General features: G+C 44.3%; 1 long non-coding RNA gene across 2 annotated transcripts; it reads right to left on the bottom strand.

Moving 5' to 3' along the window:
• Nucleotides 1-2,981: 2,981 nt before the first annotated feature.
• On the bottom strand, nucleotides 2,982-13,057 carry LOC125435488. Of its 2 annotated transcripts, XR_007244888.1 has the most exons (7): nucleotides 12,950-13,057; nucleotides 10,952-11,118; nucleotides 9,631-10,340; nucleotides 7,440-8,683; nucleotides 7,057-7,142; nucleotides 5,184-5,350; nucleotides 2,982-4,716 (listed from the first exon to the last, which is right to left on the bottom strand). It is a non-coding gene; the product is annotated as an uncharacterized LOC125435488 (long non-coding RNA). The 2 variants fall into 2 exon arrangements; XR_007244887.1 differs by having other exon boundaries at nucleotides 7,440-10,340.
• Between the last annotated feature and the right edge of the window lie 213 nt (nucleotides 13,058-13,270).

Below are 13,270 nucleotides of genomic sequence, written 5' to 3'. Positions count from 1 at the left end.
AGATTCTTCTTCAGTTGCTATCCAACTCGCCTCCTAAGAAGGATTCATGAAGACCCCTTGCAGATCTAGGTGGGAGCCCTTGGCTTTGGTGAGGGTCTTTGTCTCTGCCCTGAATCCCTTCAATTGACTGGGAATCAGCAGCTGACCAGCAACTTGGGAGACGGTTCTCTCTGCTCCCTCAGTGGCAAGCAGAGTGCCTGATTTGTGCTGTCTGTCCCCTGTCCTTTAGGAACAGACTGAAATGAAGGAGAAGAAGAGTTTAGACTTATATCCCCCCCTTTCTCTCCTGTAAGGTGACTCAAAGGGGCTTACAATCTCCTTTCCCCCCCCCCCCGCCCACAACTGTGGGAACGGAGTAGAATGTCTATAAATTTGTGTTTGATTAAGTTCGTATGAACCAAAGATTTCTAAGAATTATCCAATGGGATTTTAAGGTTCATGCTTATAGCACGTGAAAGGGGTATGGATTATGTACGTGAGTAAGGGGATGAACTGTGACGTATGCAGGGGCGTAACGAGGCAGCCCTGGGCAAACTGTAGCCCTGGGCAAAACCTGAGTTGGATGCCCCCCCCCCATGGGCGGCCACTCCACCATGACCAAATTGTACCCCATCCCACATTCTTTGCTAAGGAGATGGGGGCTACCCTTTTGAGTTTCCATAACTTTGGACCCCCTGAACCAAACTGCACCAAACCTTGGGGTGCCATCATGACAGTCTCCAGATGATACCCTGAAATTTTGGTGCTGATACGTCCAAGAATGCCCTCCCTGCAAGAACATCCTGAAATTTGCCCAAGAATCTTTGTTCTGCATTGAGTTTTCTGCATTGCTGTCAATGGGGGTTGCAGGCTGGACGGGTGGCACATTTTTGAAGGCACAGTCTCAAAACTTTCAGTGTCTCATCAGGAGACTGCCCTAATGATTCCCCCCAAGTTTGGTGCAGTTTGGTTCAGGGGGGCCAAAGTTATGGACCCTCAAAACTGTAGCCCCCATCTCCTATTAGCTCCCATTGGAAACAATGAGGGATGGGGGCACCACCTTTGGGAGTCCATAAATTTGGACTCCCTGAACCAAACCTCACCATACTTGGGGGGTAGCATAAGGACAGTCTCCTGATGATACGCTGAAAATTTGGTGCCGCTAGCCTAAAAACTGCACCCCCTGCAGGCCAAAAATGGAAAACCACTAAAATACCCCAAAACGAACCCAGCATTTTGATGCCCCCCACAAGGTGATGCTCTGGGCAGCTGCCCACCTTGCCCAATGGGCATTACGCCAGTGGACGTATGTATTCTTTGTATCTATAAAGACTAAGGTCTTTCCTATGGTGGGTGTGTCTCTCTGTTGAGAGCACCCAGAAGGGGGGTGTCTCTTTCGAGAGCACCCAGAAGGGGTCACCTTCTGTAACTTTCTGTATTCTGTTAAGTAAAACTGTCTGTTTGTTTCTGATGTCAGATGTCTTTTGCTTTTTTGGGAATTTGTCTCTAACCTATCTTTTCTCAAAACAGCTGCGCAGGCCGGACTTGAGTTCTGGCCTCACACAACAAACACCCTGTGAGGTGGGTGGGGCTGAGAGAGCTCCAAAGACCTGTGACTAGCCCAAGGTCACCCAGCTGGCGTGTGTGGGAGTGCATAGGCTGATCTAGTTCCACAGATAAGCCTCCACAGCTCAAGTGGCAGAGAGGGGGAATCAAACCCGGTTCTCCAGATTAGAGTGCCCCTTCTCTTAACCACTACGCCACTGCTGCTCCTGATGAACAATGAAAAAGTTAGCGGGAGATATTTTGCCCCATCACTGTCCTCCGTGGCAGTGGAAGCTTTCCCTGATGAATGTTTGACTGCAATCAGGCTTGTCCTAAAGGTTGAGGGGCCTGGAGCATGAGAAAGGAAGGAGTGCCTGGCTGTTGTGGCCTTTGAGGCAGCAGCCAGCTACTACGTGGGATGGAGAGAGGAAAGGGTCTACGTGGTAGATCTTCTGGCAAACAGAGCAAGAGCACTGTGGTCTTATCTGGGGAGGCTCTTCATGATTGTTCCGTTGCTGCTTCAACTGGAGCAACCCTGGCTGAATTTCTCCTAGCGAGGGGGAGCAGATGAAGGTGACCTCTGTTTGAGAGGGAAGAAAAGGGGAGCGCTGAGAGTCACATGCAGTGATCCCTTGGCAGGAAAGGGCCCTTGAACTCTCCTTCATTGAACTGCGAAAACAGAGGACACCTTGGTCGATTCCCCACTGGCAGGTTTGGCCTAGGTTCAACCTAGGTTTTACTTAGGTATTCCCCACAGCCGCTGAGTTCGACATGGTTCCGTCCCAGCTTAACCCCCTCAAACTGTCAAATTCTGACTCCATCAGGGAGGTACAACTTTTTCAGTGAACCTAGGTCGAACTCAGGTTAAAGCTGGTAAAGTGGGGAATCATTGAGGAACTTTTCCCTCCGGTCAGCCAATCACAGTTGTGTTTTGGGCATGCTCAGAACGAAAGACTCGCGGCGGGGAAAAGCACGCCCTTAAAAAAAAATCCTTCTGAAGCGATGGGCATAAATATAAACATCACACGTTTGCACGCTGCTTTTAGCTACATAGAGCACTGATTTGTGGATATGTTGCCGTTATGTAAAAAAAACAGACGCACGTTCACGTTCCCATGGTAACACAACAGCCAATCGGGAACAAAGAGCAGAAGAGGCGCTGAGGTGATCCCGCCCTCTGAGCTCAGCTCTGGTGGGACGAACTCGGCTGCTGTGGGGAGTAACAATGGAGTCGACCTAGGTCAATTCCTTTTCAGGGAACCGGGTCGAATCTAGTTGACTCTGCAGTGGGGAATCAACCCTTGAGAAGGAAGTTCAGCCTCAACAGGATGCTCAGAAAAAGGCAAGGACTTCATTCAGAACAGTTGGGGGGGGGGAAGGTGGCAGAGTCAAGGGACTGAAGGTTTCTTGCAGTGGAAAGACCAGTGGGGGTGGAGAATAGTCAACTGCCAAGAAACTGTTTTAAAATCATGCTAAAATCATGTTTATTTGAAAACGTTCTATCCAACTTCCTGCAACAAAATCCATACATCAAAGCAAGGAGAAATACATGTTTATAATAAATATCATAGTGCTGAATTAAAGCAAGGAGAAATACATGTTTACAATCATTATCATAGTACTGAATTAAAACAAGAGAAATACATGTTTATAATCATCACAATAGTACTGAATTAAAGCAAGAGAAATACATGTTTATAATCATTATCATAGTACTGAATTAAAGCAAGGAGAAATACATTCAGGCAACTTAATCTATGGACTGACTGCTAGTTATGGTCTTTAGGAGGTTGTTTTTTATTTCTAGATCTCCACAGATTCTGACAGATTCCTGCAGCTGGCGATACCTTGGCTGGGCCCAAATCTAGGGCTAAATAGAGGAGGGCTGCCCATGGACAGGGCACACTCCTGGGACAGGCAGAACATCTGGAAATTGTTGGTCACCATGTCAGCCTAGTCCAGAGGGACGGAAGGGTTATGCCAAAGCTACCCCCTATGCCCCAAAAGAAGACAATGAAACAGGAAGATCAAGAGACAATTCAGAGGGGGGTGAGACAACACAAAGGGCCAACTTTGCTGCCAGGAACCAAAACACTGAAGGAAATCCCCACCATCATGCTTCAGGTGCCAAAATTTTGGAGGCTGATCACCTGATTGCCCCATCCATGTTGTTTATGCCCCTTCTATCTGGTTGACCTATCGAACCTTGTCAGGTAAGATCTCAATAGGTAGATTCAAGAGCAGTGGAGACAGGGCCAACCTAACTCACATCGTGTTGCAGCATAAATACTTCAGATTGGAAGCTAGTGGCCCAGACCCAAAGAACCCAAACCTCAGGCTAGATTGAGGAGGGCTGCATATGGACCGGGCACACCCCTGGGACAGGCAGAACATCTGGAAATTGTTGGTCACCATGTCAGCCTAGCCCAGAGGGACGGAAGGGTTACGCCAAAGCTGCCCCCTATACCCCAAAAGAAGACAATGAAACAGGAAGATCAAGAGACAATTCAGAGGGGGGTGAGACAACCGAAAAAAACAACTTTGCTCACAGGGGCCAGAACAATTAAGGAAATCCCCACCATAACACTACAAGTGTCAGAATCCAACGCTGCCCCATTGGCGAAGCCACTCCTAAAGCCACTGCCTGTGTCAATCAGAAGACCACGGCCACCCCCCTCCCCACCTGCACCAATGGTGTCGTGGCCAAGGTCACACTTTCTCCCCGCACTGGACAGGAGTAAGTGATGAGGCCTGAGCCTCAGCCAAGGGCATTCCAACAACCTCTGACCCAGCTGGAGATCAAGACACCACCCTCTGAACTTGGTGCAGAAGTTCCATCTAATCCCCAGCTTTCCCAGCTCACCAGATCCAACAGAAAACTGGACCCAGTGGAGAGAAAATCTGGATTAAAATCTGGATTAAAGAGCAGTGGAGACAGGGCCAACCTAACTCACATCGGGTTGCAGCATAAATACTTCAGATTGGAAGCTAGTGGCCCAAACCCAAAGAACTTGATGATGGTCCAGCATTATGATTTGAGCCTTGTGTTCCTGCTGTGAAGCCGGTAGAGTGTGGAGGACCCGGGATTCTTCCCATCCTTGGAAGTCTTTCTTCTCTGTCCCTTTGTGCACGCAGCTCCTGCAACACGGCTGCTTTCTTTACGTTGGAGGGTGTTTTCTTTCTTTTTTAAACCTTTATTGAATGATAAAGTTAAAATAAGGTCTTAGATTCATGGTTACATCCTTAGATATTAACAAATAAAACACTCCTTGACATTTATACTTAAGATAGACTCCCTGACTTTTCCCAAACACAAATCTTCCATTGTATAGCTTCTTACTGGAAAACTTGATCTAGATAGAAATTAGTTTCTCTTTGCGAATCTTTTTAGTTTTTCAAGCTTATTCAAGAGAGTTATCTCTAAATTACTAAACTTCATTGATAGAGTTTAGAATAATAAACAATATTTTTGTATCTTTTTAGTGTCAGTAATGATTTCATCATACTGCCATTTTTATAGCAGCAAATCTACCCTTTAATGAGCGCTGAAGATTTCCCCAATTCTTCAACAGAGTTTTCATTTCTTGAGATGTTTTTTGATCATTCAAATCACATAAAGAACAATTCTTATTCGATAAATAAATTCCCAGATCGTTTACCTGCTTTTGCTCTTTCGCTCCTCATTTTGTTTTGTGTGTATTGTTTTTCTCCAGCTTAAAAATGTCTGCCCGTCTTTAAATTCTGCGGCATTCTTCTTATAGAGCTCCAATGAACATTATCAAGGGTCTTTTCAGTATCTATACATAAGAGCTGATTGTTTTTCAATCTGTAAATTAAAATACTTAATAATTTCAGTCATAGTCTCTAACTTGTCCCTTAATTCTTGTGTCAGAAGGAAACAACATTGCTCTTTTCCTATAATCTTATTCATTATCCCCTTTAGTCATTTGGCGAAAACTGGAGCAAAGATTTTGTCATCTGCATTTACTAAAGATATAGGCCTATAATTATGAAATCTCTAATTTGTTCTTCACCTTTTGGAGTCAACAAAATAGACTCTTCATTGCAGGAGTGTGGGAGAGATTTGGTTTTGAGAATAGTATTGGTTGATTCCTGGAAGGGAACTGAAAGTTCTTCTTACAAAGTTTAAAAAATAAATTTTAAAATCTGTTTGGTCCCAGTCCTTTGCCCGTCTTCAAATTTGTCAAAGTTTCTAACACCTCTGATACAGTAACTGGGGAGTTAAATTTCTTGATGTTCATCCAAGATTTCCATTTTAAATTTTTGGACAAAAATTCTTCCATTGAGGATTTATCAACTACTTTTATTGAGTTTAGAACAATGAACAATATTTTTGTATCTGTTTAGTGTCAGTAATGATTTCATCTCCTGTCTTCAATTGAATTATTATGTCTGCATGGACGGTCCTTGAAGCAGCTGGGCAGCCGGCGCCGCGGAGCGCCGGTGCCCAGCCGACCCGGCCTGTCCCCGGGCCTCCGGCACGTTGCCGAGGCCTGGGGACACGCCCCCCTGGCCCTGCGTGCCTGAAGCGTGCCTGAAGGAGGCCCGGGGAGAAGGTGAGTGCCGGGTGGGGGAGGCGGCATGAAGCCGCTGCCGTTCGCTCGGCAGCGGCTTCATGCCGGCGTTTCCCCAAAAAGAGCGCTGGGAAGCGCTCTGGGGAAACGCCGCCTTCAGGCCGGCCGGGCGGCGGGAGGGCGGCGCGGCTGCGTTGCAGCTGCGCCCCCGTGCGAATGGCGGCCTGGAGACGGTGTTTTTACCGTCTCCAGGCCGTCATGAATTGCCCGTGCAGAAACGGCCTTAGTGAATTTGCTAGCCATTTCCCTGATTTGTTTGCTTGTTCAACGATTTTAGTTTCAAATACTGGCTCTTAGATTCTATTCTCCCCAGATAGAGCAGGGAAAGTTGCTTATTCAAAATGTTCAGTTTAGCAATTAGTTCATTATTCTGTGTATCTGTCCTTTTTTCAACTTCCCTGATTTCCTGAAAAATTGCTTCTTCATTTTGTTTCTGAATTTTAAAAATTGAGGCATTAATCTGAATAAAGAATCCCTTGTTATAGGCGAATGTCCAGAATATCAAGGACATTCCTTACTTCCAATTTGCATTCTTCTAATAAATCTATTTATGTGATCAGTGCCCATTTGATCTCTAGCACTTGGACACTGCTAATCTTTATAGAGATGACATTGTGATTTGGAAATATCTTGGGTTTGATTTTGGCCCTCGTTAATTTTGTTGGATCCAAACGATGTTTATTCTTCAAGGAAATTTGTGTCTTTCAGAGAAACGGGAAATTTTTTAAAAAAAATTTTAAATCAGAGATTTTTAATCTCTGAGCATCTATTAGTTTCAAATTCTCAATTAATTCAGCAAAGGAAGAAGGGAGTTTTGTGGTTACAGGTGTTTTGTGAAAGCCCATCTACACGAGACAATCCCATTAAAGTCTCCCATTACACACCAACTAGTACTGTGCATTTCAGTTAATTTCTTGGTTACATAAAAGAAACTTACTTCTGTCTTCATTGGGAGCATCCCCCACCACAAATAAGGTTTTTCAATCCGTTCAATCTCTACCCTTCAGAATCTTCCAATATCACCTTTCAAAATTAAGGTCACATTCAGATTAGGGTTAACGTATAAGACATTGCCATTTTCCTTTTTAATATATGAAGAGTGAAATTATTTATCTAAAATTGGATTTGTTAAGCATTTCTCATCTTTTTTCTTATGTTTCTTGTAGTGCCACAATATCAAATTTTCTTCTTTTGAAGGAAGGTAACATATTTTCCTCCTTTTTTGTGGAATGTTAAGATCATTCACATTCCAGGAGGAAATCCTGAAGCCCATTATTATTTTTAAAGAATTAGCACAAATAGACAGAAAAGTACACTTACTGTGCCACTCAGAAATGTGGGTCTCTTCTTTGCCTTTCTCTTCCAAAAACTTCTTATTTTTCCAGGTAGAATTCTATGGCTTGTTTCACAGATCTGAGTTGTTGGTCAGCCCGTTCTTCAGGACCTGCTGGCTTTTCTTGTCACAACTTCATGAACCTCTTTTCCGACTTGTTTGCATGTTCAAACGTATTTTGCTTCTCGTGTCAAAAATCCTTGGCCGATTGTTGTGCCTCTAATAACTGGACCTTTAAAAAAATGTATCTAGCACTGTTTTTCCTATTTTCAGCTGCTATTTTTAATGTTTGTTCTTTTGCTCCTCAGGTTCTTTCAAGGAATGGTCTCCAAATTCATTCTTTTCTTTGTTGGCCAAACTTTGAAATGAGATAGACTTGAAAGCTTTCCCAAACTATATGAAAGGGAAGGTGTGATGCTTCCTTAATTTGAAAAAGAGGAAACTATTTCTCGTGTTATGAATGGAAGGAGCCATTTAAAGACCCACTTCTGGATCTGGTGTTGTTACCGACCTGGAGACCTGGCTGCTAATAGCCTTGATGTCCCCAATTTCCAAGCCAGAAGACAAATGGGATTGTGAGGGTTTCTCTCAAAGAATCAGTGTCCAATTACACTAATTCCTGCTCAAGCTAAACTGAAACCAAACCTTGATGTATCTAGATGGGGTAGGTGAGTTGCCTTCTATTTTCCCTGGGCACAGCCTCATCTCTCTTGCTTCTCCACCCCCGTCCTATTCTCTATTGTTTGTAACCACTGCCATAGTTTACATTTTGAAATATTAACTTGGGCACTGTGGGCGCAGACTCAATCACGCTTCTTTCGGGTTTCCTTCTTTATTTTCTCTTCTCTGGGTCATACTTTCTCCTTTGTTTTGTTCCACCTTCTTCAACTTGCCACCCAACTCCCCCATCTATGAACATCAACACAAAATGACCCTCTGCTAAATCAGTTAGGGAACAGAGAACTGGAGAGTCCTTTTGAACATGGAAGTCTAAGAGATTCCTACCTGGCATACTGAAGGAAAAGGTTCAAAAGATGTTCAATTAGGAGACACGAGAGAGGAGACACGAGCGAGAGGCAGAGAGAGACAACCTCCAGCACTGAAGAGCGGTTTACCCAGTAAGGATTCAAGAATGTTTGCTGTCATCGCTGTGGCAACCTCGGAACCTTTGGAGAAGAAGGTGATGGTGAAGGATGCTGTCATCGTGGAATGCAGAAGAAGCAAATGGGGGCTGCAAGTGAGCAAGAGAGAGGGGATGTTGACAGCGATTTGGTTGGTAGAGAACTGTAGGTTGCCAGCCTCCAGGTAGAACCTGGAGATCTCCCAGAATTCCAACTGATCTCTGGACAAGAGAGGTCTGTTCCCCTGGATCAAATGGCTGATTTGAAGGGTGTGGGGGGTATCTTTTTCAGTCTCCAGGCACATTTGGGATGACGGCACATCTCTATGGGCACAACAGCAAAATGGCCGCTGTGGTATGGCATAGCCAGTGTAGCGATGTCAGCGTCCAGGTAATCCCTCAGAATTATAGGTCATCATCTCCTGAGTACAGAGATGAGCTCCTCTGAAGAAAATGGCTGCTTTGGAGGGTGACCTCTTAGTGGGGGAGCCATGGGGGCATCTACCTTTAGCAGCATGCAGATAGGGGGCAGCATCAAGAGCGGTTGAAGCTCAGTTGCCTGGAAGAGGTGGTTCTCTCTGCAGAGTGCCCACCCCATTCCCCAGCACATTTCCCCCATTAGGCTGCTGCTAGGAGGTGGGGGGAGGGGGAGGGAAATCCTTGGCCTCAGAGGGGAGTCGTAGCTATTGGCAAGGCAGAAACTGTGGCTGCTACTTTGACGAGACCAAGGTGATAGTGGTGGTGGAGGAGGAGGAGGAGGAAAGGAGGAGGAGGAGGAGGAAGGAGGAGGAGGAGGAGGAGGAGGAGGAGGAGGAGGAGGAGGAGGAGGAGGAGGGGAGCTAAAGATTCCTGAGATGATGTTTGAAGATGACAAGTTCTCTGCAGTGGGAGACAGAGACCCCCAAGTAATGGCAGGTGCCGGGGCATCCATGGGGGATACCTGCTCTATCAGATTCTGTCCCACTGAGATCCCCTTCCCCAAACTCACCTGCCAGGATATAGCCCCCAAATCGACATGGAATTTCCCAACCGGCAGCTGGAAGTCCCAGGCAGCTCACCTGCATAGACTCCCTATATGCATCCGTACATCCCCTTGATTTAAGCAGGGGAATCTGCCAGAGATCCCGAGAATCAGATTTTCAAAAATGCCCAAGGGTTTTGCCTCTGAGCGGAAGCCCATCTTGTTATGCCTTGGAGTCCCGCCCCCCAGTTCCAACTCCATGGGCTATTCCTGAGAGCTAACAGCTGAATGGTGAGCTGTTGTTTCACAGAGCGAAGGAGGAAATGGCTTTGTGGCCAGGTCTTCTCGAATCCTCTTCTTCACGACTTGTAATACGTTTGAGTATTCAGGAGATAACCTTTACTTTTTAAAACCCAACCTACCATGTACCTGCTGTTATGCCTGTGATGCTGAGTCGCCCTTTGCATCAGGTTTCGACAGAAGATCTGAGCTTTCCACCAAAGACTTGTCAGGTAAGATCTCAAGAGGTAGATTAAAGAGCAGTGGAGACAGGGCCAACCTAACTCACATCGGGTTGCAGCATAAATACTTCAGATTGGAAGCTAGTGGCCCAAACCGAAAGAACTTGATGATGGTCCAGCATTATGATTTGAGCCTTGTGTTCCTGCTGTGAAGCCGGTAGAGTGTGGAGGACCCGGGATTCTTCCCATCCTTGGAAGTCTTTCTTCTCTGTCCCTTTGTGCACGCAGCTCCTGCAACACGGCTGCTTTCTTTACGTTGGGGGGGTCTTTTCTTTCTTTTTAAAACCTTTATTGAATGATAAAGTTAAAATAAGGTCTTAGATTCATGGTTACATCCTTAGATATTAACAAATAAAACACTCCTTGACATTTATACTTAAGATAGACTCCCTGACTTTCCCCAAACACAACTCTTTCATTGTATAGCTTCTTACTGGAAAACTTCGGCCCCTTCCGCACAAGCAAAATAATGCGTTTTCAAACCACTTTCACACTTGTTTGCAAGTGGATTTTACCATTCTGCACAGCTTCAAAGAGCACTGAAAGCAGTTTGAAAGTGCATTATTCTGCATGTGCGGAATGAGCCTTCATCTAGATAGAAATTAGTTTCTCTTTGCGAATCTTTTTAGTTTTTCAAGCTTATTCAAGAGAGTTATCTCTAAATTACTAAACTTCTTTGATAGAGTTTAGAATAATAAACCATATTTTTGTATCTTTTTAGTGTCAGTAATGATTTCATTATACCGCCATTTTTATAGCAGCAAATCTACCCTTTCATGAGCGCTGAAGATTTCCCCAATTCTTCAACAGAGTTTTCATTTCTTGAGATGTTTTTTGATCATTCAAAGCACATAAAGAACAATTCTTATTCGATAAATAAATTCCTAGATCGTTTACCCGCTTTTGCTCTTTCACTCCTCATTTTGTTTTGTGTGTATTGTTTTTCTCCAGCTTAAAAATGTCCGCCCGTCTTTAAATTCTGCAGCATTCTTCTTATAGAGCTCCAATGAACATTATCAAGGGTCTTTTCAGTATCTATACATAAGAGCTGATTGTTTTTCAATCTGTAAATTAAAATACTTAATAATTTCAGTCATAGTCTCTAACTTGTCCCTTAATTCTTGTGTCAGAAGGAAATGACATTGCTCTTTTCCTATAATCTCATTCATTATCCCCTTTAGTATTTTGGCGAAAACTGCAGCAAAGATTTTGTCATCTGCATTTACTAAAGATATAGGCCTATAATTATGAAATCTCTAATTTTTTTGTCATCTGTTGGAATCAACCTAATAGACTCTTCATTCCAGGAGTCTGGAAGAGATTTTGTTTTTAGAACATTATTGTTTAATTCCTGAAAGAAAATGGAAAGTTCTTCCTTGCAAAGTTTAAAAAATAAAATTTTAAATTTGTTTGGTCCCATCTTCAAATTTGCCCATCTTCAAATTTGTCAAAGTTTCTAACACCTTTGATACAGTAACTGGGGAGTTGGGTTTCATGATGTCCATCCAATATTCCCATTTTTAAATTTTTGGACAAAAATTCTTCCTTTTGGGTTCATCAATTAAAACTTCTTTTGTCGAGTTCAGAATAATAATCAAAGGATATTTTTGTATCTTTTTAGAGTCAGTAATGATTTCATCTCCTGACTTCAATGGAATTGTACACTTGATCAACTCCACTTGTCTTAGTGAACGTGCTAGCCATTTGCCTGATTTGTTTGCTTGTTCAACAAATCTTAGGCCCTTCGCTGAATGGCAAGGGTGCTTCCCACCGGCGAGGAATTCTGCCCGGTGGAGGGTGAAGGCTGTTCACATGAGGCGTCTTGGCGGCCCCACGCAGAGGCGGCGCGGGAAGCGACTCTGCATGGAGCGCCTCTTCTATCCTCCCACTCACCACCATTAAGCTGTCGTTTGCCCTGCTGGCCTCCACAAAGACCATACGCTGCCCTCCGAGCTCCAGGGGTTGGAGGACAGCGAGAATCTTAGAAACCAACTGGCGGCTTGGCGGCGACGAAGATGGCGGCAGTGCCGTTCGCTGCAGCTGCGAGAATGGCTGTTGTTCAAAACCTCCCTCCAGGAGGGAGGTTTTGGAAGCGACTGGCAGCCCTGGGGGGGGGGAGGGAGGAGCCAGGTCGAGCTGCTCGCGTTTTGGCAGCGCCGCTGCAATGAAACGGCTCGGGGGCGGCGTTTTGCCGTCTCCAGAGCGTTTATGGCTACCGTCTTGAAGGGCCTTAGTTTCAAATACGGGCACTTAGATTCTATTCTCCCCAGACTTAGCATGGAAAGTTGCTTATTCAAAATTTTCAGTTTAGCAATTAGTTCTTTAGTCTGTGTATCCGTCCTAAGTTTTTTCAACTTCCCTGATTTCCTGAAAAATTGCTTTTTCATCTTATTTCTTAATGTTAATAATTGAGGCATTAATCTGAATAAAGAATCCCTTGTTGTTGGTGTTTCCCCAGAATATCAAGGAAGCTCCTTATTTCCAATTTGCATAATTCAATAGATCTGTTTATGTGATCGATTTGATCTCCAGCACTTGGACATTGCTAATTTTTATAAAGATGACATTGTAATTTGGTAATAGCTTGGGTTCGATTCCAGCCCTCATTAACTTTTTTTGAACCAAATCGTGTTTATTCTTCAAAGATATTTGTGTCTTTCAGGGAAATGGGAAAACACCCGGCTCCTCTGGATTTTTACCCTTGAGCATCTATTTGTTTCAAATTCTCAATTAATTCAAAAAAGGAAGAAGAGAGTTTTACACTTTATCTTGCGTTTGTAGGTGTTTTGTGAAAGCTAATCCATGTGAGACAATCCCATTAACGTCTCTCATTACACACCAACTTGTACAGTGTACTTCAATTAAGTTTTTGGTTACATAAAAAAAACACCTTACTTTTGTTTTCATTGGGAGCATCCGTCACCACAAGTAAGCTTTTTCAATCCGTTCAATCTCTACTCTTCAGAATCTTCCAGTATCATCTTTCAAAATTAAGGTCACATTAACATTAGGGTTAACATATCAAACATTGCCATTTCTCTTTTTAGTAGGTGAAGAAATTCTTTACCTAAAATTGGGGGAAGGGGGAAGGGGGAAGGGTATGGGAGCAGGCAGGGCCATTGGCTCAAGTCCGTGCTGTGCCTGCACGGACTCTGCTGACAGCCAAACCTGCCCCCTCTTGCTTGGGCCGAGAGAGAGGGGGCCGGCCGGCCGGCC

The sequence above is a fragment of the Sphaerodactylus townsendi genome, linkage group LG01 (assembly GCF_021028975.2).
Source record: "Sphaerodactylus townsendi isolate TG3544 linkage group LG01, MPM_Stown_v2.3, whole genome shotgun sequence".
Taxonomy (NCBI): Eukaryota; Metazoa; Chordata; class Lepidosauria; order Squamata; family Sphaerodactylidae; genus Sphaerodactylus; species Sphaerodactylus townsendi.
Note: the sequence above shows the minus strand (reverse complement) of the source record. Positions and strands in the feature narration are given on the sequence as shown.